This window comes from Ranitomeya imitator, chromosome 5, assembly GCF_032444005.1.
Source record: "Ranitomeya imitator isolate aRanImi1 chromosome 5, aRanImi1.pri, whole genome shotgun sequence".
Classification (NCBI taxonomy): Eukaryota; Metazoa; Chordata; class Amphibia; order Anura; family Dendrobatidae; genus Ranitomeya; species Ranitomeya imitator.
Window position 1 is genome coordinate 6,580,548 of NC_091286.1, and position 7,601 is coordinate 6,588,148.

A 7,601-nucleotide genomic window follows, 5' to 3' on the forward strand; every position below is an offset into this window, starting at 1 on the left:
GGGCTGTTTCTCTGCAAAGGGGCCAGGACGACTGATCCGGGTACATGAAAGAATGAATGGGGCCATCTATCGTGAGATTTTGAGTGCAAACCTCCTTCCATCAGCAAGGGCATTCAAGATGAAACGTGGCTGGGTCTTTCAACATGACAATGATCCAAAGCACACTGCCAGGGCAACGAAGGAGTGTGTCACGATTCCCCCTGACCGCTGTCACCAATGGGTCAGGATTCACACCGTGACCGTCACCCCTACGTCACGGATTGAGGTGACTTTAGGCCAACAGACGGCTATCACATGTGCAGGGGGCTTATCTTAGTTATCCCTCCACTCCACGATGTGATGAAAAAAACCACACACAAGGCTATTGACCTCTTAGCTTACAGCAGGGGCTTATTCTAGGTATCCCACTGCTTTCAATATACCACAAACTGCAGGGATTTATGTATATCCCGCTTACAGTTCCACTTAACACTTGCAGCTCTCTGGCGCCCCCCTTTCTCTCAGGTCAGATTAGGTACTGCACCCTGGGTAATTAGTCGCCAGAAAGGCTGCCTGCTATGTACTGGCTATTGGGCACGCTGCAGCGACGCGATAACTACTCCCACACAGGCAGGAACAATAATTATTAATCCCGCAGTCGCTTCAGCATCGCTCAACAGTCTGCACACTTTCGCTGCCACCAGCTTCGATTAAATGGGTCCGAAGCTAACCCAACTCAACAGTAACAGTAGCGTATTTCACTTCAGAAGACTGGGTAAGTTTAGAGCATGGATGAACGAACTAATATATAATAGTATATTCCATTGAAATTAATTAGGCAGTGCTTTATGAAAAAATATTTTATAAAGAAGTTACAAATGAGACAATTGCAAATATGTACAAGGGTAATTATGAAATAAACAGGGATTAAATGAGAAAAAAGTATCACTCACATGTTCAACGCATTGCAGGCAATCAGGCTAGGGCAGTTTCCATATATCCCAGTCCATGGGATGCTGCTGGCTTCAGGAGAGGACAAGAAGTCAGGAAGAAATCTAGCAGAAAGTGACTCCTCAGAGCCTGCCAGACACTTAAAACATTAAGGCTGTGACATCACAGAAAGGCTGGCTTATCCAGACCCTCCTCTCTCTACATTCTGCCTAAACTTTAAACTATTCTCTCTGATTTCTATAACTTCACTACAAAACATGTCAGAGTCAGACCAAACTCATCATTCATCTCAGATTAACGTGGGCATTCTAATGAGATCAAATATGTCCTATCTGGGATACATATTTCCAGAGAAATCCCTATTTCTTTACCAGATGGAGTTAGAAGCTCGTGTTTCGCGGGTTGTGTAGATACACCGAGTGAGAATAAAAATATATATTTTCGTATTTCTAGCTTAAATCGTTTGCCTAATATCTAACAAAAACTAAACAAAGAATCTTTCCTGAATCTTGGAGCCACTTTTCCAGTTTGAACTAGAGAATGTGGGAGGGGTGAGGGACTTTCCTCTGAGCCTGGAATTTATGACCCCAGAGCAATAAAACCTCTCTTCCCCCATACTCTCAGAGAAGGAAAGCCAGGAATTTGCAGCTACAAACTGTTGCTCCAAGAGGGGGGCTTAGCCCACACAGGCTAGAGAACTACTTATGATATTTCATACCATATCGTGACACCTCCCCCTTTTGGTGTGCGCTAGGGAGGCAGTACCCCACGGTATGCCTCCATGGGCACCTCAGTAGGTTCACCCTGGCGGGAGAGTCCATCTGCATTCCCATGCTCTTTGCCCGTTTTATGATCAATGGTGAAGTCAAACTGCTGAAGGGCAAGGCTCCAGCGTAGCAACCTGCCGTTGGTTCCACACATGGCGTTTAGCCAGCGAAGAGGGTTGTGGTCGGTCACCACAGTGAAAGTGTGACCATACAAGTAGGGCTGCAAGCGCTGCAGGGCCCAGACTATGGCCAGGCACTCCTTCTCGATGGTGGAGTAGGCCACTTCACTCGGCAAAAGTTTCCGGCTCAGGTATAACACGGGGTGCTCTTGGTCCTCCGAGTCAACCTGGCTGAGCACAGCACCAAGGCCAAACTCGCTGGCGTCGGTCTGCACCAAGAACGGTCGACTGCTGTCGACTGCTTTCAACACAGGGGCGTTGCACAGTGCGGTTTTCAACGCCTGGAAGGCCCCCTCACAGCCATCTGTCCAGTTGACAATGTGAGGTAGCTTCTTCCTGGTGAGGTCCGTCAAAGGTTTTGCCAGGCTACTATAGTGCTTTACGAAGCGCCTATAGTACCCTGCAGTGCCCAAGAAGGACATCACCTGTTTCTTGGTCACGGGAGTGGGCCAGTTCACGATCACTCCCACTTTGTCAGACTCTGGCTTCAGGGTGTTCCCGCCTACCCGGTGCCCCAGGTAGTGAACCTCCCTCATGCCCATCTGACACTTTCCCGGCTTGATAGTCAGTCCTGCTTGGTGAATTCGCCTGAGCACCTCCTCGAGATGCTGCAGGTGTTCCTTCCAGGAGGGACTGAAGATGGCAATGTCATCCAAGTACGCCACGGCGTACGTCTCCAGTCCCTGAAGCAGGAGGTTGACCATCCGCTGGAAAGTGGCAGGGGCATTCTTCATGCCGAAGGGCATGACCGTGGACTCGTACAGTCCAAAGGGTGTGATAAAGGCTGACTTTTCCTGCGCCTCGGGGCTCAGGGGAATCTGCCAGTATCCTCGACTCAGATCCATTATTGTTAGGTAATCTGCGCCAGCTAACTTCTCAAGCAGCTCCTCCATGCGCGGCATTGGGTGCGCATCCGAGGCTGTGATGGCGTTGAGCCCCCTGTAGTCCACGCAGAACCGGGTGGTCCGGTCCTTCTTTGGCACGAGAACTACAGGTGATGCCCACGTGCTCTTTGACCGTCGAATCACCCCCAGCTGTAACATCTCATCGATCTCTTGGCGCATAGTCTGCTGCACCTGGTCAGAGATTCGATAGGGTGTTCGCCGTAGTGGGGCGTGATTCCCGGTGTCCACCTCGTGGACTGCTAACTCAGTCCTCCCAGGTCGGTTGGAGAATACGACCCGGAAGGGTTCCAGTGTGGTTTGCAACTGCACCCGCTGGGGTTCAGTTAACAAGGCGCTTACCTCCACATCCTCGATGGACCCATTGGCCTTGGCTTGGGCCAGCATGTCCAGGAGGGTGTCTTCCTCCCCGTCTTCGGGCAAGCTGCAGACCGGTAGGACGAAAGGTTCACGTTCGTGATGAGCCTTCATCATGTTGACGTGAAAGGCCTTTCGCCTACCCCGAGCGTGGTCAAGCGTGACCACGTACGTGACCGGGTTGAGCTGTTGGTGGACGACGTACGGGCCCTCCCAGGCTGCCTGAAGCTTATCCGTTGGTACAGGGACCAGCACCCACACCTTTTGACCCACGTGGTAGGTCCGCTCCCGGGCGTTCTGGTCGTACCAGTGCTTCTGATCAGCCTGAGCCTGCGTCATGTTGTCATGCACCAACTGCGTCAAGGTCTGCATCTTGTCACGGAAGCGCATGACATACTCCACTATGGACACTTCAGAAGGGTTCGGCTCCTCTTCCCAGAATTCTCTTACCAACCCAAGGGGTCCCCGGACTCGCCTGCCGTACAGGAGCTCGAAGGGTGAGAACCCCGTCGAGGCCTGCGGAACCTCTCGGTAAGCGAACAGCAGGTGTGGGAGGTACCGCTCCCAGTCGCGCCCTTGAGTCTCAACCAGCATGCGTAGCATCTGTTTGAGGGTACCATTGAAGCGTTCACACAAGCCATTGGTCTGTGGGTGATACGCACTCGATACCAGGTGCTTCACCTGCATTCTCTTACAGAGAGCCTCCATTAGGCGAGACATAAATTGGGTCCCTTGATCAGTAAGCATTTCCCTGGGAAACCCTACACATGAAAAGATGGCCAACAGGGCATCCGCCACCTTATCTGCCCTAGTTGACGACAGAGCTACTGCCTCTGGGTACCGGGTAGCGTAGTCTACCACAGTAAGGATATATTGCTTTCCAGAGCTGCTGGGGACGGCCAGCGGGCCCACAATGTCCACCGCGATCCTCTGGAAAGGCTCCTCTATCACTGGCAAAGGGATCAGGGGAGCCTTAAGAGCAGGCCCCGCCTTCCACACTCTTTGCCAAGTGATACAGGAGCGGCAGTAGTTTGACACATCTGTCCCCATCTTAGGCCAATAGAAGTGTTGAGACAGCCGGGCCTTAGTTTTGCTGATCCCCAAGTGTCCAGCTAGCGGGATCTCATGGGCAATCCGCAACAACTCACCCCGGAATTGCTGCGGGACGACCAGCTGTCTTTCCCTCAACCACTCCTTTTGTGATTCTCCGGGTACTGTCTCCCGGTACAACCTTCCTTGTTCCCAGAACACCTTCTCCTTATCAGTCTCGGAGAAGGGCGTCCCGGCAAGTTGTCTCAAACTCTCTAGGCTCGCATCTGTGTGCAGAGCGGCCTGAAACTCCTGGCTAGGGGAAGCCAGAAGCGACGTCAGGGTCCCTTCCCCACGGGAACCCTCTTGGACCTGTTCTGGGTCCACCTCTGGTTCAGTCACAGTAATGACTGAGGAGGGTCCGGAAGGCTGACAGTTATCTGCGTTCCGGGCACTCTGACTGCGGGTGACAGCAGCTACGTAGGCTGTCTCCCCGGGGATTTCTACAGGCCCATCAGCCGGCGCTGCTATGGGCTCTACCTCCCCATCCACCCCCAACACTTCAGGGGCAGTGCTACTTATGGGCCAGTGTTATGGCTGGCAATCAGGCAACACAGCGTGCAGTAATCAGCGCACATACAGAGATCTGGCAATAACCAAAAACAATAGGACGAGCTCTGAGACGTGGAATCTCTGTAGACTGCAGTACCTGATCTATCCTCACACAACTATAAGCAGCAGTGGATTGCGCCTAACAACTACCTATGCAACTCGGCACTGCCTGAGGAGCTGACTAGCCTGAAGATAGAAATACAAGCCTGACTTACCTCAGAGAAATACCCCAAAGGAATAGGCAGCCCCCCACATATAATGACTGTTAGCAAGATGAAAAGACAAACGTAGGAATGAAATAGATTCAGCAAAGTGAGGCCCGATATTCTAGACAGAGCGAGGATAGCAAAGAGAACTATGCAGTCTACAAAAAACCCTAAAACGAAAACCACGCAAAGGGGCAAAAAGACCCACCGTGCCGAACTAACAGCACGGCGGTGCACCCCTCTGCTTCTCAGAGCTTCCAGCAAAAGACAATAGCAAGCTGGACAGAAAAAAAACAGAAAACAAACTAGAAGCACTTATCTAGCAGAGCAGCAGACCCAAGGAAAGATGCAGTAGCTCAGATCCAACACTGGAACATTGACAAGGAGCAAGGAAGACAGACTCAGGTGGAGCTAAATAGCAAGGCAGCCAACGAGCTCACCAAAACACCTGAGGGAGGAAGCCCAGAGACTGCAATACCACTTGTGACCACAGAAGTGAACTCAGCCACAGAATTCACAACAGGCCAGTTACCTTCCTCGGTGGCACTGGTCACTTTCATGGCATTACCTTCCTCACGGTTCCCATGCATCTCCCCATTTCCTGTAGCACCGACACTTGCCCCTGTTAGGGGTTCCTCAGCCGTCTCACTCCGCAGAGCGACGTGGCTGGGCACGCCTGTACCTATGGACACATTAACCTTCACAGAAAAATCATTATCAGGTTCAGCTGGCACAGGTACAACATTTTCACCATCAATCCTAGGGAAAAAATGGTTAATAGATGCATCATTACAAGATAAAGCATGATCAGGTAACACATGCGATCTCCCATCATCATCATCATCAGGGTTAACTTTACCCTCATTAGTAGATTGGGGAGGGGTATCAGTGACGTAGTGGGCAACCAACCTCCCCAAATCAGTCCCCAACAAAACATCAGTGGGCAAATTATCAGACAGCCCCACTTCCTTCACCCCGCTCCCAGCACCCCAATCAATAAAAACCCGGGCCATCGGTAAGGGACAGCTGATGCCCCCAATCCCAGTGACAGTTAGGGTTTTCCCCGGAATGATTTCTTCAGGGGCCGCCAGTTCGGGTCGGATGAGGGTTCGTTCAGCCCCGGTGTCTTTGAGGCCTGTAGCAACATGGCCTCCCACAGTGACGGGCTGTACGTTGTCACACACCCTCCCAACCACACCACCCACTAAAAGAACTGCTGCATTAGGCCCTGGGGCCTTGGCTTGGGTGTTCTTCTGCTTGGTTGGGCAGGAGAGACTGATATGACCAGTCTGACGGCAGGTGTAACACGTGCGAGGTTCGGTGGTCGGTCTGGTGCTGTTGGCCACGGGGCCAGGACCTCTGGTGTGTTGGCTGGCAGGGTTACTGGCGTTGGTTGCAGGCTTACCCCCTCTCCAGCTGGTGGTGACTGGCTTCCGCCCTTCCGATCTACGGTTGGCCTCATAGGCATCGGCAATCTATGCTGCTTTCGTCACGTCTTTGGGTTCTCTGTCCATCACGAACTGTCGCACCTCAGCTGGGCAAAGATGAAAGAACTGGTCTTTGATCATCAGGTCTCGCAGCTGTGCAAAGGTGATCACTGACAGTCCTTGGGTCCACTGGTCAAAGTGGGTCCCCAGTCCATGCACCACATCACTGTAACTGTCGTGTGGGCCACGTTGGAGGGTCCGGAACTTTCTACGGTACACCTCGGGTGTAAGCTGGTACTTGGCTATCAGAGCCTTTTTGATGGCCTCATAGTCACCATCTTGTTCTTGAGGGAGGGCAGCAAACGCCTCCAGAGCTTTACCTCTCAGCCCTGGTGTCAGGTATCGGGCCCATTCATCTGTAGGCAGCTGGTACTGCCTGCAGGCTTTCTCAAAGGCCCGCAGAAATGTGTCCAAGTCCCCGTCCTTCTCCATAACAGGAAAGTGATCGGGCCGGGGCTTAGGTATCTGAGCGCTGCTGGGCTCACGTCTCTGGGCGGTGGAGGGCATCCCCCCCTGCCGGAGCATCTCCAGTTCATGTGCTCGCTGGGCTTGGCGCTCGGCTCTCTCAGCCTCCCGCTCGGCCTCTCGCTCGGCTCGCTCCTGGTATTGCTGGATCAGCTGCAGACGCCTCTCTAGGTCATCTGCGGAGCATTGTTGCAGAGCCAGCTGCAGGAGGAGGTCTGCACCCCCCTGGTTGCCAGTAGGGCCCGTATTCAGTGGTTGGACCTCTGCTGCAGCACCATGTTCGCTCGTGCTGGCTTCTGCGGCCTCTGGGCTCTGTGGCCTGGCTTGGTCTGCTTCAAATTGCACCAGTTCAGCGACCATTTGAGCCTTGGTCTTGCCCTGGGGGTTCAGGCCATGGCACGTGCATATCCCAGCAAGAAAGTCCTTCTTCTGCTGGTTGTACCAGGCTTCCCCTTTCGCAGCCATGGTTGCCAAATAAAAGATAGGATAGAAAAACAAAGAGAAAGGGAAGGGATAATTACCAGTACGCAATTGTCTCACAACTAAAAAGCACTGAGTTCGTTCTCCAAACTTATTTGCGCAGAGTCCTCGCAAGAACTTTCTGCAAGTTTTTAGTGAGAGGAATGATTACTCAAACCAAATCACTAATGCTCTAAGATATCCCACC